This window comes from Myotis myotis, unplaced genomic scaffold (assembly GCF_014108235.1).
Source record: "Myotis myotis isolate mMyoMyo1 unplaced genomic scaffold, mMyoMyo1.p scaffold_m19_p_1, whole genome shotgun sequence".
Taxonomy (NCBI): domain Eukaryota; kingdom Metazoa; phylum Chordata; class Mammalia; order Chiroptera; family Vespertilionidae; genus Myotis; species Myotis myotis.
This window is the reverse complement of record NW_023416313.1, coordinates 180,484,218-180,500,830: the sequence shown is the minus strand read 5'-3', so window position 1 is coordinate 180,500,830 and position 16,613 is coordinate 180,484,218. Positions and strand designations below refer to the sequence as shown.

At 46.8% G+C, this 16,613-nt stretch overlaps 2 pseudogenes; both read right to left on the bottom strand.

The window, feature by feature from the left end:
* Nucleotides 1-401: 401 nt before the first annotated feature.
* LOC118664626 lies at nucleotides 402-921 on the bottom strand (annotated as a pseudogene).
* Nucleotides 922-9,923: 9,002 nt separating this feature from the next.
* On the bottom strand, nucleotides 9,924-12,897 carry LOC118677014 (annotated as a pseudogene).
* Between the last annotated feature and the right edge of the window lie 3,716 nt (nucleotides 12,898-16,613).

The window sequence follows — 16,613 nt, the reverse complement described above, 5'->3', positions numbered from 1 at the left end:
AAATAAATAAATTAAAGCAGACCTTTTGTAACTGGTCTCTTTTGCTTAGCATAATGTTTGTGAGGTTCACCCACACAAACATTTGTTTTGATACTCTACTATATGCTTGCTCCATCTCACAACGTAATGGAAAGTTAGAGACCCGTGGGGGAGCAAAGTTCCTGCCCTATGATAATAGCTACACCTCATAGGACTTGCCAAGGGCAAAGGCACTGATATCATACATTTAAGTAGATACGAAGGGTTAATATTTTGTGCATCGTAAATATTGATATTTTAAGTTGATTAGATCACTTTTAATGGTAAACAATGGTAGGTAAATATCCAAGAAAGCTGATACCACCATAACTTTTTATTTTTTTTTATTTTCCCAAAGAGTTTATTTAGGCAGACCAAGGGACGGAGAGACCCTGCATCTAAAAGAAGGTGTTGGGCCTCTTGGTGGTGAAATGTGGCTGGCGCTGGTGACGAAGGACCCGGTGCGGCAACGGGAACTTGATCTTGGAGTCGTGGAACTGCTTGACTGCTGGTCGGCGGCACTTGCTGGCTGCAATCTCCTCCACCTTCATGATCTGGAATGAGTGGGTGCGGACACGGTGCCGGGCCCCCATATCTCGGTAGCACTGGGTGACGGCGCCTGCGGTGGTCAGGTCCCGGTATTCCCGGTACATATTGTGTTTACCCGAAGGGGGGATTTTTCAAACACCTGCCCACCGCAGACGATTTCCCCTGAAGACTTCATCTTCTTTAGTTGAGACACAAAGTACCAGAAGCGGGACTTGGCAACAACATGGTTAGGTGCAAAGATGCGCATGCGGTAGAGGGATGGCGTGGCACTTGGGGGTGGGCAGGCAGCGCCCCACCACCTTGTACTCTCGAAGCGTGCCCGAGGCCTTCATGGCGTTCTCCCCGAGCTCGCCACCATCCACAAAAGGACCGCCACCATAACTTAATTTTAATTTTTCACATAACTGTTTTTTGTTCTTGAACTTGTTTGCCACTTCTATTTATCCAAGAATTGAATACAAATATATTTTTATACCTGCAAGTGCCTTATTGATTATTCAATCATACTTTTAAAATATATATATGTATATTTATTTATTTTTAGATAGGGAGAGAAAGAGAGAGAGAGAAACATCAATGTGAGAGTGAAACATCAATCAGCTGCCTTCTGCACCCCGCCCCCCTCTTTCCAGGGATTGAGTAATAAACTGGGCATGTGCCCTGACCTGGACTCAAACTGGCATGGTATGAACCCAACCAACTGAGCCATACTGACCAGGGCACTCAATCATATTTTTGATGACAAAATAAGTACAATAGTTGAATTTTAAAACTTGTCCCACATTCTTTGAACTTAAATTTCATGTGTTAATGTTTTTCTTCTGGACTAACTTATCATTACAATTATTTGTAGTACATGCTCTATTAATATAAATACATTTCACATTTTGATAATTATTAAACACTAGAGGCCCGGTGCACAAAAATTTGTGCACTCAGGGGGGTCACTCAGCCCGGTCTATGCCCTCTTGCAGTCTGGGACCCCTTGGAGGATGCCCACCTGCTGGCTTAGGCCTGCTCCCTGGGAGAACGGGCCTAAGCGGGCAGTCAGACATCCCTCTGGCAGCCTTCGGGGGATGTCCACTTGCCAGCAGGGAGCAGGCCTAAGCTGCAGTTGGACATCCTTAGCACTGCTGAGGAGGCAGGAGAGGCTCCCACCACCACCGCTGTACTGGCAGCTATCAGCCTGGCTTGTGGCTGAGCAGAGTTCCCCCTGTGGGAGCGCACTGACCACCAGGGGGCAGCTCCTGCATTGAGTGTCTGCCCCCTGGTGGTCAGTGGTGTCATAGTGACCAGTCACTCCCAGTCCTTCTGCTGTTAGGGTCAGTTTGCATATTACTCTTTTATTATATAGGATAGAGGCCTGGTGCACGGGTGGGGGCCGGCTGGTTTGCCCTGAAGGGTGTCCCGGATCAGGGTGGGGGTCCCACTGGGGTGCCTGGCCAGCCCAGGTGAGGGGCTGATGGCTGTTTGCAGACAGGTCAAGCCCCCCCTCAGTGGGGACCCTTACTCCATGGAGATTTGGCCAGCCTGGATGAGGGGTTGACGGCTGTTTTCAGGCTGGCCACACACCCTTTAGGGTGGGGGGTCCACTGGGTGCCTGGCCAGTCTGGGTGAGGGGCTGAGGGCCGTTTTCAGGCTGGCCAAGCCCTCTGGCAATGGAAGCTCCCAGCCTCTCATTTTTTTCTTTTTTATTCTGGGATTTATTTACCTTCTATAATTGAAACTTTGTAGCCTTGAGAGGAGCTCAGAGCCAGCCAGGGCAGGTGGGAGGGAAGCCTCCTACTTGCTCCAGCTCTGTGGCCACGGGCGGCTGAAAGCAGGTATCTGGGGTTTATTTACCTTCTATAATTGAAACTTTGTTGCTTTGAGTGGAGCTCAGAGCCGCCCCGGCAGGTGGGAAGCTTGGCTTCCTCCATCATTGGGGCAACCAAGCCTCCTGCTTGCTCCAGCTCCGTGGCTGCCGGCCGCCATCTTGGTGGGGTTAATTTGCATATAGTTGCTCTGATTGGCTGGTGGGTGTGGCTTAAGGCATAGTGAAGGTATGGTCAATTTGCATGTTTGTCTTTTATTAGTGTAGATAAATGTGTCATTTTATTGGAACTGCATTTTTTAATTAGATAGATACATATTACTTATTGCTGGAGGAGTCTGGGTTTAGTCCCAATGCTATTGCCCCCTCCCCATTTTTATAAAAGGTATTTTTATTGATTTCAGAGAGGAAGGGAGAGGGAAAGAAAGATAGAAACATCAATGAGAGAGAATTATTGATCGGCTGCCTCCTGCATGCCCCCTATTGGGGATTGAGCCCACAACCCGGGCATGTGCCCTTGACTGGAATCAAACCCGGGACCCTTCAGTCCACAGGCTGATGCTCTCTCCACTGAGCCAAACCGACTAGGGCTCCCCCCATTTTTATAGCTAACCTGAAAAACCTTGTTTCTATAAATCAATAAATAGAGTTTCAACAATGACAACTGGATTAAGTCCCCCTTAAATTCTGTTGAAAGAAAAGATTAGGACATCTTTTAAATTACAAAAGAATTTGTTGTCCAGACTCATTCCCTTTCTCAAATGACTGCAAAGATTTTAAATTGACATTTATTGGGAACCCTGAGCATTTTTAGATCCTCTAGCATTGTACATGTGAAAGGTTTAGGATGGAGACAAAAGACCCTTTATTCCGTGAAAGGGAGGCAGGAATGGAATCCTTCATAGATCTCCCATTGTTTCTGGGTATGTCTGTGGGAGTGTTTCTGGCAGAGATTCTCATTTGAACCCATAGAGTGAGTGAAGCTCACCCTCACCAATGCAGTGGGCATCATCCAATCCTCAGAAGGTCCAGACAGAACAGAAAGGTGGAGAAAGGGTAAATTTACTTTCTCTGAGTAAGCTGGGACATTTATCTTCTGTCCTAAGACTTCGGCATTCCTGGTTCTTGAGCCTTGGCCTTGGAACCAGACTTAAACCACTGGCTCCCCTTGATCTCAGGTTTTTAGTGTGGACTGGAACTCCAGCTTGAAGATAGCAGATCGTGGGACCTCTCAGCCTCCATAATTGTATGAGCCAATCCCTCAGTATAAACCTTTCTACCCCTGGCCTGGTAGCTCAGGTGGTTAGAGCATAGTCCCTGGAGGCTAAGGTTGCTGGTTTGATCCTGCTGTCAGTGCACATTCAAGAATCAACTAATGGCCCTAGCTGGTTTGGCTTTGTGGAAAGAGTGTAGGCCTACGGACTGAGGGGTCCTGGTTCGATTCTGGTCAAGGACACATGTCCAGGTTGCAGGCTTGATTCCCAGTAAGGGGGCATGCAGGAGGCAGCCGATGGATTATTCTCTCTCATTATTGATGTTTCTATCTCTCTCTCCCTCTTCTTTCCTTTCTGAAATCAATATATTAAAAAAAAAAAAAAAGAATCAACTAATGAGCCTGGGCAGGTGTGGCTTTGTGGTAGAGCATTAGTCCATGAACCTGGGAAGTCACAGTTCCATTCCCGGTCAGGACACATGCCCGAGTTGCAGGCTCGATCCCCAATAGGGGACGTGCAGGAGGCAGCTGATCAATGATCCTCCCTGAAATCAATAAAAATATATTTTAAAAAAATAAAATAAAACACAAATCATTAAAAAAGAAAGAAAATAAACTAGAACAGAGCAACAACTCCAACAAATAATAGCTCATAGAACAGAAAAAGCTGATAAGAAAGTACATTAAGTATTTTATGTAAATAAGATTAGCTCTGCCAAAACAAAGTCTAAAGTATGGAGAAAAATTATGTAAAACATCTCAATAATTATTTATATTAGTTACATACTGAAATCACAATATTTTGGACCTATCGAATTAAATAAACTATATTATTAAAATCAATTTCACCTGTGTTTATTCAATGGGACTTGTATAAAGTTAAAAACCAGTTTGGCTCAGTGGATAGAGTATTGGCCTGCAGACCGAAGGGTCCCAGATTGGATTCTGGTCAAGGGCACATGCCTGTTTTGTGGGCTTGATTTCCAGTGTGGAGTGGGCAGGAGGCAGCCGATCAACAATTCTCTCTCATCATTGATGTTTCTCTCTCTCCCTCTCCCTTCCTTTCTGAAAGCAATAAAAATATATTTGAAAAAATAAAGTTAAAAACTCTATCTGTATCTCAAATTATATTTTTATTGTACAGTGAGTGCTATGAAAAAAAGAAAAGAAAAGAAAAGAAAAGAAAAGAAAAGAAAAGAAAAGAAAAGAAAAGGAAAGGAAAGAAAAGAACCAAAGCAAAAGAAGGGTGAGCTGGAGAGGGTAAGCTGGGCTGGGAACAAGGAGAGTGGTAAAAAGGAACTAGAGTGGAAACTTCTATTAAAAGAATGGCTTCAGAAAGCAATTGAAGAAAACAACAACTTCAGTAAAATGGCAGAGGAGAAACTGACCCACCACATGGAAGCCAACAAAGAGAACCGAGAGGCACAGATGGCGGCCAAACTGGAGTGTTTGCGAGAGGACAAGCACATTGAAGTGCGGAAGAACAAAGATTCCAAAGATCCTGCTGATGAGACTGAAGCTCACTCATTTGTTTTAAGAACTGACTTTCTCCCCCTCCCCTTCCTAGATATGCAAAGGCTGACTGGCCAGTGTCATTGTATTTTTGCCCTCCTGACAAATAGCCTAGAAGCTGATGCAGGACGATAGGTAAATCCAGACTGTATGATGCTGTTTTAGGGGATAAAGGGGAGAAACTGAAAGTGTTTTACTCTTTTTCTAAAGTGTTGAGGTCTTTCTAATGTAGCTATTTTTCTTTTTTTAAAAAATATATTTTATTGATTTTTTTACAGAGAGGAAGGGAGAGGGAGTTAGAACATCGATGAGAGAGAAACATCCATCAGCTGCCTCCTGCACACTCCCTACTAGGGATGTGCCCACAACCAAGGTACATGCCCTTGACTAGAATCGAACTTGGGACCCTTGAGTCCACAGACCAACACTCTATCCACCGAGCCAAGCCGGTTAGGGGTGTAGCTATTTTGCTTTTGCTTTAAAAAAACATATATCTTATTGATTTTTTTACAGAGAGGAAGGGAGAGGGATAGAGAGTTAGAAACATCAATGAGAGAGAAACATTGATTCAGCTGCCTCCTACACACTCCCTACTAGGGATGTGCCCATAACCAAGGTACATGCCCTTGGCCGGAATCGAACCCGGGACCCTTGAGTCCGCAGGCCGACGCTCTATCCACCGAGCCAAACCAGTTAGGGCTGTAGCTATTTTTCTTGTTGTATCTTTTCTACTTCAGTACACTTGGTGGGCTGGGTCAATGGTTAGCACTGTATTGGCTCTGTGAAAACATGTTTGTGAAAAGAGTATGTAGTGGCTTCTTTTAAATTGTTAGATGCTGGCCGAAACCGGTTTGGCTCAGTGGATAGAGCGTCAGCCTGCGGACTGAAAGGTCCCAGGTTCGATTCCGGTCAAGGGCATGTACCTGGGTTGCGGGCACATCCCCAGTAGGAGATGTGCAGGAGGCAGCTGATCGATGTTTCTCACTCATCGATGTTTCTAACTCTCTATCTCTCTCCCTTCCTCTCTGTAAAAAATCAATAAAATATATTTAAAAAAAAATAAATAAATTGTTAGATGCTGAATATCTGTTCACTTTTAAATCCCAATTCTGTCCCGATCTTACCAGATGCTACTGTACTTGAATGGTGAATAAAACTGCACAGTGCTAATAATAATAATAATATGTAAGAATGGCAAAAAGAAACTCTGGAGCAATGGTTCTCAACCAGTGGTTCTCAACCTTGGCTGCACATTAGAATCACCTTGGAATTCCCAGGTGATTCTAATGTGCAGCCAAGGTTGACCACTGCTCTGGAGGATACTTCTATTAAGAAAATGGTAAAAAGGGCCTTGACCAGGTAGCTCAGATGAAGAGTGGATCCACCTGGAGGATTCGGTTAGGGTACATGTAAGAATCAACCAAGGAGCATTTGAGATCTTGCTTCCCAGCGTATGCTGTCAGTGTGGCTTAAATAAACTCTTAGAGAGAAAAAAAGAATCAAACAAAGAACGCATAAATAAGTGGAAGAACAACTGCTGCCTATCTTATCTCCTTTAACTTCTCTCTGTAAAAACCAATAAGTAGAAGGTAACTGGAATGGGTATGTCTATCAGAAATCAAAACAAAATTATGTCCTTTATTGCTTTAAGGTAGCCCACGTATACTCACAAACTAAATTAAACACAAGCTGTAAAAAGTACTAACTTAAAATACTTTTTTTTTTTTTTTTCAGACAACATAACCTTGTTAAAACTGTGCCGAGCCAGCTCAGCCAGGTTCGGTGAGCCTGAGAGGGGGCAGTGAAGGATTGAGAAAAGGCAGACAAAAAAAGAAAGCTGGGTCTGGGTGGAATGCTCCCTCTCTGATGGAGAGAGACAGTACCACGGCCTGCAAGCCGAGTATTTTACAGCCAGATTCCACGAGGCAAAGTAAGGGTGTAGTTACAACGTTCTCGTGGGTTTTGAATCTATTCAATTACATGCACCTGAACTCTATCAAGCCCACATCACTCAGACACGTGGGACCACAGGTTTGGACCATAAGGTCAAGCTTACTATAGCTGTTGGCTATAATTGGGCTGGGAGGGCTTTGCCCTCCAAGCTTGGACTTGCACGGTGGCTTTGCCACGAGAGGACTGTGCTGTCTCATTAGTCCGAGGCTTGAACCTGTCCAAACACTGTAGCCGCTCTCCATAAAAACAACACTTAGGCCCAGCTGGTGTGGCTCAGTGGTTGAGCACTGGCCCATGTTCAATTCCAGGTCAGGGCACATGGCCATGTTGCGGGATAAATTCCTAGTGGGAGGTGTGCAGGAGGGAGCCAAAAGATGAAATTTACCTCATGGCTGGGGGGAAAAGGGAGCCATATACAATACTTTCAACAATGCAGAACGTATCTATCTATCTATCTATCTATCTATCTATCTATCTATCTATCTATCCATCTATCTATCTCTCTATCTATCTAAGGCTAAGTAACCAACAGTCCAACTGAAGGATTGGCTGGTACATATGACGCGTACTGGCAATTTAAAAATAAACGTTGTGGATACTGCATTTGGTGGGAAAGTTCTCCTTCTCGGAGGGGATTTTCGACAATGTCTCAGTGTTGTGCTGACTCCTATGCGATCGGCCATAATACAAACGAGTTTAAAGTACTGTAGTATTGGGGATGTTTCATACAGTTGTCTCTTAAAACAAATATGAGATCAGAGGATTCTGCTTATAGCGAATGGTTAGTAAAACTTGGAGATGGCAAACTTGATAGCAGTTTTCATTTAGGAATGGATATTATTGAAATCCCCCATGAAATGATTTGTAACTGATCTATTATTGAAGCTACCATTGGAAATAGTATATCTATAGATAATATTAAAAACATATCTAAACGTGTGATTCTTTGTCCTAAAAATGAGCATGTTCAAAAATTAAATGAAGAAATTTTGGATATACTTGATGGAGATTTTCACACCTATTTGAGTGATGATTCCATCGATTCAATGGATGATGCTGAAAAGGAAAATTTTCCCATCAAATTTCTTTCCTTTTTTTAAAAAATTTTGAACATTCTTAATTTTCCTGTGCCACATAACAATGAGCTACAGTGTGTCACCGATCTATAGTATAATTAACTTCTTGTCTTTTGTTCCTTATGAATTTACATATCCAATTATCTTTCCATTTACTTTCTCATGGTTTTGCTATGTTGACTAACACTTTTTAACGAGAAAGTCTTAATGGGTTTTGCAGTTCATTTGTAAGCAGCCGGTTGTTGAAGGCATTTCGGGGTGAGGGAGTGCTACTGCGTGACGCTGTGAGGTGTTCCTGGCAGGACTGGGGACACCACGTTCCCTGCCCATCAGGACATCTGCAGAAGCAGACCACGTGGATGAAACAGCACAGTGTCAGGAGCTGCAGCAAAGACGCAGCAAAGCAGACGGCATGGAAACAGTGCCGGTTTTCACCATCCTCGCTCCCCTGCACTGGGGCAGTGAATCAAAGGTGGCGCCAATTCCATTAAAGCGGCTGAAAGCAGTTTTGCCCTGCCGAAATTTCTGCTTTGATTCTTTTGAGAACTCGTCTCAATTCCCACTTTTCCCGTCAAAGTCAACACGGCGAAGAGTCTCAGGAATGGAGAGTCATTCTGATCGCATGAGGACAGCAACCTGTGGAGTTCCTGCGGCATCCGGTGTGAACCGAATAAACTCAGAACGTGCGCCGGGCGACCTTAGGGCTCTGGTCCTGGCCTGTTGGGTGAGACTTTTGTAGATGGCTAATGTAGGTGCAAAGGTGACTGTTCTAGTCACCAAGAAGGCAAACTCAGCGCTGACTTGTACCAACTGCATCACCAGCACAGGCCTCGGCATCTGACAGCTCCGTGTGGAAATGAGTGCCTGCACAGCTCTGGCAGGAGGAGAGCTGTCTGCTTTGTTAGGAGGGAGAGGAGATGACCTTCCTGTTGCCAAGCGTCGGAGCCATGACTACAATTTAACTGATGAGATGAAGTTTGTTTGAGGAATTACCCAAGATTACACTGGGATACCAGTTGGGATTGAGGTCCATAAGGTAGACACTCACCATACGCTGCGAGAAAACAATGTGATTTAAAAACAGAGAATTTGCCGAAACCGGTTTGGCTCGGTGGATGGAGCGTTGGCTTGCGGACTGGAGGGTCCCAGGTTCGATTCTGGTCGGGGGCATGTGCCTGGGTTGCGGGCACATCCCCAGTGGGAGGTGTGCAGGAGGCAGCTGATCGATGTTCCTCTCTCATCGATGTTTCTAGCTCTCTATCTCTCTCCCTTCCTCTCTGTGAAGAATCAATAAAATATATTAAAAAAATAAAAATAAAAACAGAGAATTTGAGCCCTGGCCGGTTTGGCTCAGTGGATAGAGTGTTGGCCTGCGGACTCAAGGGTCCCAGGTTCGATTCCGGTCAAGGGCATGTATCTTGCTTGCGGGCACATCGCCAGTGGGGAGTGTGCAGGAGGCGGCTGATCGATGTTTCTCTCTCATCGATGTTTCTAACTCTCTATCCTTCTCCCTTCCTCTCTGTAAAAAATCAATAAAATATATTTTTAAATAAATAAATAAATGCAGAGAATTTGAGATAGTTGAGAAACACATCATTAGGAAAGTTTATTCAAACACTCATGCAGAGATATTCCAGCATCATTTATTCTCTTATTCCCAGGCTCCAACCCTCATCAGCCCCTTCTCTTTCTTAAAGGCAAGGCAGTTCTACTTCAAATGTAATTCAGAATAGGACCCAGCTCTATGCAAAGGACATAAATTCATAAATCTGCCTGGATACTTCTTTATTCAGAAGCTGCTGTTTCTGGCAAAATTAAAACACAGTGGAAGTGGAAGTGACTGGATCATAACGGCAATCATTTTTCCTTCATTTAAGTCCATCAGGTCACCTTCTATTCCCCTCTCACTCAGCTCGTCCAAACTGTAGTACCGATGAACGATCTTCTCAGCGGTGGCCACCACGACTCAGACCCCGTGGTATCTTTGCCCAGCTGGCATCCGATGGCAGATGACACCACGACATCAAGGTTCTGGTAGGTACCCCCAGCATTCCTGTGGTTGTGGCCCGAGAACACAGCTTTGACACCTGCTTTGGCGAACTTGTCTGCCATCTCCTTCTGCACAGGCTTGGTGAGGTTGAAGTAATCATCGTCCTCGTCGATGCTTTGGAGGAAGAGGGGGATGGAAGACAATGGCGTGCTGGCACTTCTGCTGCCCCGCCACGCTCAGCTGCTGGCCCAGCCACTGGTACTGGGCCTGCTTCAGGGCAGGGCACCTGGAGGCGTCGTACAGAAACTGGGAGCTGAGGACGAGGAACAGGACGCCCCCGACCCAGAAGCTGAAATAGTCGTCTCCCCAAGTCTCCTGGAACTCCGCGATGGTCTCGGGCGTGGGGACATTGCCCACGTCGTGGTTGCCACTGACCAGGACCAGTGGGATGTCGCTGTCCACGTCCCTGAGCACCCGCTGCAGGTCCTTTGTCTGCTCCTTCCGCCAGGGCATCCCTGGCATAGCATGAATGAGGTCCCCACACAGAACAAAGAATCTGGGCTTGGGGTTCAGCTTGTTAATGGCCGGAATGGCTTGCTCAGTTAGACGAATCTCCTACCCCCACTCATCTCCACCACTGTCACAGTCCCCACTGGACCAGGCCTTCATCAGTCCAAATTGTGGGTCTGCACCCTGGATGAAGTAGAGTGGGCCTTTCCATTCCCTTTCCTGTTCTTCAGAAACGCATCCAGGGCCCTGCCCCGGGCTCTGTGGAAAACACCCCCGCCTCTGCTGTGGACATGGTGAGCGAGTTCCTGGTCCCACCTGAGTACACTGCGTGGGAGCCCATCAAATTTTTTAATAGTATTACTCCTTCAGGAATGCCGTGTCATAAGTTAAAATTGAAAGTAGGTGCAATCATCATGCTACTGAGAAATCTTAATAGTAAATAGGGTCTTTGTAATGGTAGGAGATTTATTATCAAAAGATTGAGACCTGCCCTAGCCGGTTTGGCTCACTGGATAGAGCGTCGGCCTGGGGACTGAAGGGTCCCAGGTTCGATTCTGGTCAAGGGCATGTACGTTAGTTGCAGGCACATCCCCAGTAGGGGGTGTGCAGGAGGCAGCTGATCGATGCTTCTCTCTCATCAATGTTTCTAACTCTCTATCCCTCTCCCTTCCTCTCTGTAAAAAAGCAATAATATATATATATATATATGTATATATATATATATATAAAAAAAGATTGCAACCTAACATAATCGAAGCTGAAGTATTAACAGGATCTGCAGAAGGAGAGTTTGTTCTGATTCCAAGAATTGATTTGCCCCATCTGACACTGGCCTCCCATTTAAATTAATTCAAAGACAGTTTCCTATGATGCCAGCATTTGTGATGACTATTAATAAATCACAAGGACAAACTCCAGACAGAGTAGGAATATTCCTACCTGAACCCGTTTTTGGACATGGTCAGTTATATATTGCTTTCTCTCGAGTTCGTGTGACGTTAAAGTTGTAAATAGTTCATCACAAGGGAAATTAGGCACAAATCTGTTCTCCAGGCCACTAATAATAATAATAAAAAAAACTGGCTGGAGATTCAGAATGGTTTACCTATAGAAATCTTAAGAAAGAGAAGAACTGTGCATCTCAAAACAAAGTGCGACTAAATGACTAGTCTGTTACTCATTTTTCAGGAAACTGCAACACTGATGGTGGCTATTAATCTCAAGAGTTGCCGCCAGAAGTTTATTATTAAGCCCTTTGGACTGCAAAAGGCACTCTTCAGCGGACAGTTGCCCATTTCTTTGAGGACTTAGTTTTTCTGCATCTCTATGACTTTCCAAATATATGCTTTCTTAGAGTTTGGTTTTGGTTCTGAATCCAGAACCAAAGTATGGAGGTTGCTGAACCCAGGTTTGGTCTGCAGTTCCTGCACCATACAACAGACCCATCAGTCCATTATACGAGTCCCCAATGTCCGTGAACCTCATAGGATTTGTGAGCCCTGAGTGCTGCAAGCCAGGAGTCAGGCACAGTAATGTTAGAGGTCTCCTTTGTTGAGGTGTTTTGTTCTTGTTGTTTTGTTTTGTTTTATATATATATATATATATATATATATATATATATATATATATATATATATATTTTCAGAGAGGAAGGGAGAGAGAGAGAGAGAGAGAGAGAGAGAATTATCAATCAGCTGCCTCCGGCACACCTCCCACTGAGGATCTAGCCTTCAACTTGGGCACATGACCGGAATGGAACCCGGGACCCTTCCGTCCACAGGCTGGCCACTGAGTCAAACCAGCTAGGGCTGTTGAGGCGTTTAATAGCCAGAGTTTTGTTCTTGATGTTTTGTTATGCTGCATAATTTGCCTAGAGCTTTTGTTGATGTAAATGAAAGTGTTTAAAAACAGAGAAAAGAAGGGGAGATGTGGGCTACAGTGTTTGCACTGGTCCCACGTGGCTAAGTGATAGAAGCTGTGGGAGGTGCAGCAAGTAAACAAAGCTCATCAGGTGCAGGCAATTGAGTAGATTCGAAACCCAGGAGAAGGTTGTAACCATCTTGACCACGCCCTTACTTTGCCTCGTGGAATCTGGCTATAAAATAAAGAATCGGCTTGCAGGCCGTGGCACTGTCTCTCTCCATCAGAGGGGGCAGCGTTCCACCCAGACCCAGCTTTCTTCTCTTGTCTTTTCTTAATCCTTCATTGCCCCCTCTCAGGCTCACCAAACCTGGTTGTGCTGGCGCGGCACACATTGGGCCATGGTGAGCTGCATGGTGACTGTTAGTGAGTACTGCCTATGGCCTGTCTCCCAGCAGGAATTAGACAAGCACTTCTTGGAGCCCAGCCAGGTGAGCAAAACTCCCTCATCAGGGCAGCAAAACAGAACAGCCTTGTTGCAGAAGGCCTTCCAGGGACCAGACCCTCCCACCCACCGGGGAGCTGAAGAGAGGAAGCTGAAACACCTTTCAGACCCACAAGAGGAGCCTCCATCCAAGAGTAAGAAAGCAGCTTCCAGGGGTCAGCACCGGCTGCACAGGGACCTGCGTGTGCGGTTTGTTAACAAACGGTACTAGCGCGGTCAGTATTACAGCACCAAGATGATAACCGAACATGTCCTCAGCCCAGATACTTGTGTGTGTTGGACAGATGAAGGCCAGGTCCTGGAAGGCATCAGGGGGCACATGCTGGAGACCCTCATCCCCAAGATCTATTGGGTTCATGAAGTCATGAATCGGAAGCATCCCATCTAGCAACTACCCAGGATACTTTCAAGGGGTTGTACAAAATAGATTTTTATTGATTTCAGAGAGAAAGGGAGAGGGAGAGAGAGACAGACAGAAAAATTAATGAATCATTGATCGGCTACTTCCTGTGCGCCTCCCCCCCCCCACCCCCGCCATCCCCCCAATTGAGCCTGCAATCCGGGCACATGCCCTGAGTGGGAATCCAACTGTGACCTCCTGGTTTCTAGGTCAATGCTCAACCACTGAGCTATACCAGCCAGGCCAAAATAGATTTTTATAGGAAGAAAGAGGGCAGAACTGAGAAGTTAAGAGTGGATTATCCTAAGCAGGGATATCTTCCTTAGGGGAAAGCAGGGGGTTTTAACAGGGAGATTACCTCACTAATGTGGATCAGGAAATTCCAAACTGATCAGTTTAAAATTCCACTTTTGGGAGAGGCTGAAACTGCGTTTAGGTTAGATGTTAAATCTAGGTTTGGTATGATAGGCTTTTAGCAGAAATGACGCCATACTGGGCCTGTGATTTCCTCTTTAACAATGTGGAAAATTACATTCATAGATTTTCTGTGATAAATCATCCCTGTATTTTTAGCCTAAACTCAATTTGGCAATAATGTATTTAAAACATTTTTTTTTAAATGTATTTTATTGATTTTTTACAGAGAGGAAGGGAGAGAGATAGAGAGTTAGAAACATCGATGAGAGAGAAACATCGATTAGCTGCCTCCTGCACATCTCCCACTGGGGATGTGCCCGCAACCCAGGTACATGCCCTTGACCGGAATCGAACCCGGGACCTTTCAGTCCACAGGCCGACGCTCTATCCACTGAGCCAAACCGGGTTTGGCCATATTTTATTTTTTAGAAAAGTTTTAAATGTATAAAAAAAATTGTGAAGCTGGTACAGAGTTCCTCTATACCCCACAACCAGTTGCCCCTATCGTTAACATGTTATTATTAGTATGCTTCAGAGAAGAAGCAACTTTCATGTATTTATCCAGCGAACAATCCTTGAGGCTAAGAATGAGGCTCAGTCTAGGGGCCCACAGTTGTGACCGGGCAGGGACTGGGCTGGAGCGGGTCTGTCTGGGGCCAGCCTGCAGGCGAGACTTCACAACCAGAGTCCAGGTGGTTTTGAGAGTACGTTTATTAAAGCTTGTAAGAAGTAAGGCGAGCTCCCCAAATCAGGGGCCCTGGTAGGACACAAAGCATATTCAGGAGCCAGACTGCAAGGCAAAAAGCAAATACCTTTACTCCTGCCGGAGGTGCACACGCACAGGGTCTGGTCCGCTGGGGCTTTGATGTCTGCATCAGGCAGGTGATCCGTTCCTCACTCTTGATTGGAAGAGCTTAGGCTCCCAGTCTTGCGTGATTGGCTAATTTAAAGGAACGGGTTGACCTTTGCCATGGCGGCCCCCAGGGGAGCTGCAAGTCACACGACCCAAAATGGCACTGCCTAAACACCCTTCTTTGACGGTAAAGATTGTTTATTCTCACAAGCTGGAGACAGTGACACATGGCAGGGCCTAGCACCGAAGAAGCAACAGGAGAGAGACTGGTGGGCTGTTTTGGCTCTCCAGCCGCTTCTGGGAAAGGAGTGAGCCAGGCGGGGCTGCGGTCAGCGCACCGGAGAGTCAGAGCAAAGGGGGCCTGGGCACAGGTTCAGGGGTTTGGTCCAGGATGAGCTGCCACTGCCCATTGCTCCCCTGGTTGTAAGTCTGGTGGGAGCCCTTAGGGTTGAGGAGATTCAGGCCAGTGGGGAAGGAAGAGGGGAAGAGAAAGGCATGCTCCTGGGAAGGAGAGAAGGTTTTATTTATTAAAAAAACATTTTTAACCCTCACCCAAGGCTATTTTTCTATTGATTTTTACAGAGAGTGGAAGAGAGAGGGAAAGACAGAAAGATGGCTGTGCATCAATTGGTTGCCCCCTGCTCCGGCCCCAACCAGGGCCCAGGCGAGGTACCTTCCCTTTGTTAGGTCGGAGAGAGCCCAGGATCAGATACATGCAGACATGTGATGAGATAATGGACTCTCCCTGGCATTTCTAACAGATCAGCATGCCAGACACAGATACAGGCTTCTCCCTGAATCCACAATGACCCCCACACAGATACTCATTCCTGAATACCTGGCTGACCCCCTGCAGCTGAAACTTCCTCAACTGAATACCTCAGCTCATGTCCCCGCCTCTCACCCAACTGCAGTATAAAAAAAAAAACACGCCCCCCTCCCTGTTGGCGTGAATCTGCATGCCCTGTCCTTGGGGGTACGTGGGTCCCCTGGGGACGCAGAATAAACTTTCCTTCCTTCCTTTCTTTTCTGATTCACTTGACTCTTTATTTCTTACTAGAGGCCCGGTGCACAAAAATTTGTGCACCCGGGGGGGGGGGGGGAGGGGGGCCTCTCAGCCCGGCCTGTGCCCTCTCGCAGTCTGGGACCCCTCGGGAGATAACGCCCTGCTGGCTTAGGCCTGCTCCCGGGTGGCAGAGGGCAGGCCCAATCCCTAGGTGCAGCCCCTGGTCAGGCTCAGAGCAGGGCCGATTGGGGAGTTGGGGCACCGCCCCCTGTCATACACAGAGCAGGGTGATCCAGAGGTTGTGATTCCACCCTCAGTCACGCTCAGGGTAGGGCCGAATCAGGGGTTGGGGTACCATCCCCTGTCACACTCAAGGCAGGGTCGATGGGGAGGTTGTGGCGCCACCCCCTGTCATGCACAGAGCAGGGCCAATCAGGGGGTTGGGGCATTTCCCTCTGTCACTCACAGAGCAGGGCCCATCAGGGGAGTTGGGGCTCTGTACCCTGTCCTGCACAGAGCAGGGCCAATCAGGGGGTTGGGGCGCCACCCTCTATCACCCACAGAGCAGGGCCGATCAGGGGGTTGGGGTGCCGCCGCTCTCACACTCAGGGCAGGGCGGATGGGGAGGTTATGGCTCTACCCCGTCACACACAGAGCAGGGCCCCCGGGGGGGTGGGGGGTTGGGGCGCCACACCCTGTCACACACAGAGCCACAGGGCGATCAGGGGGTTTGGGCGCTGCCCCCTGTCACACTGATCCCGGTGCCGGGAGGCCTCGCGGCTCCACTGATCCCGGTGCTGGGAGGCATATTACCCTTTTACTATATAGGGTAGAGGCCTGGTGCATGGGTGGGTGCTGGCTGGTTTGCCCTGAAGGGTGTCCTGGATCAGGGTGGGGGGCCCCACTGGGGTGCCTGGCCAGCCTGGGTGAGGGGATGA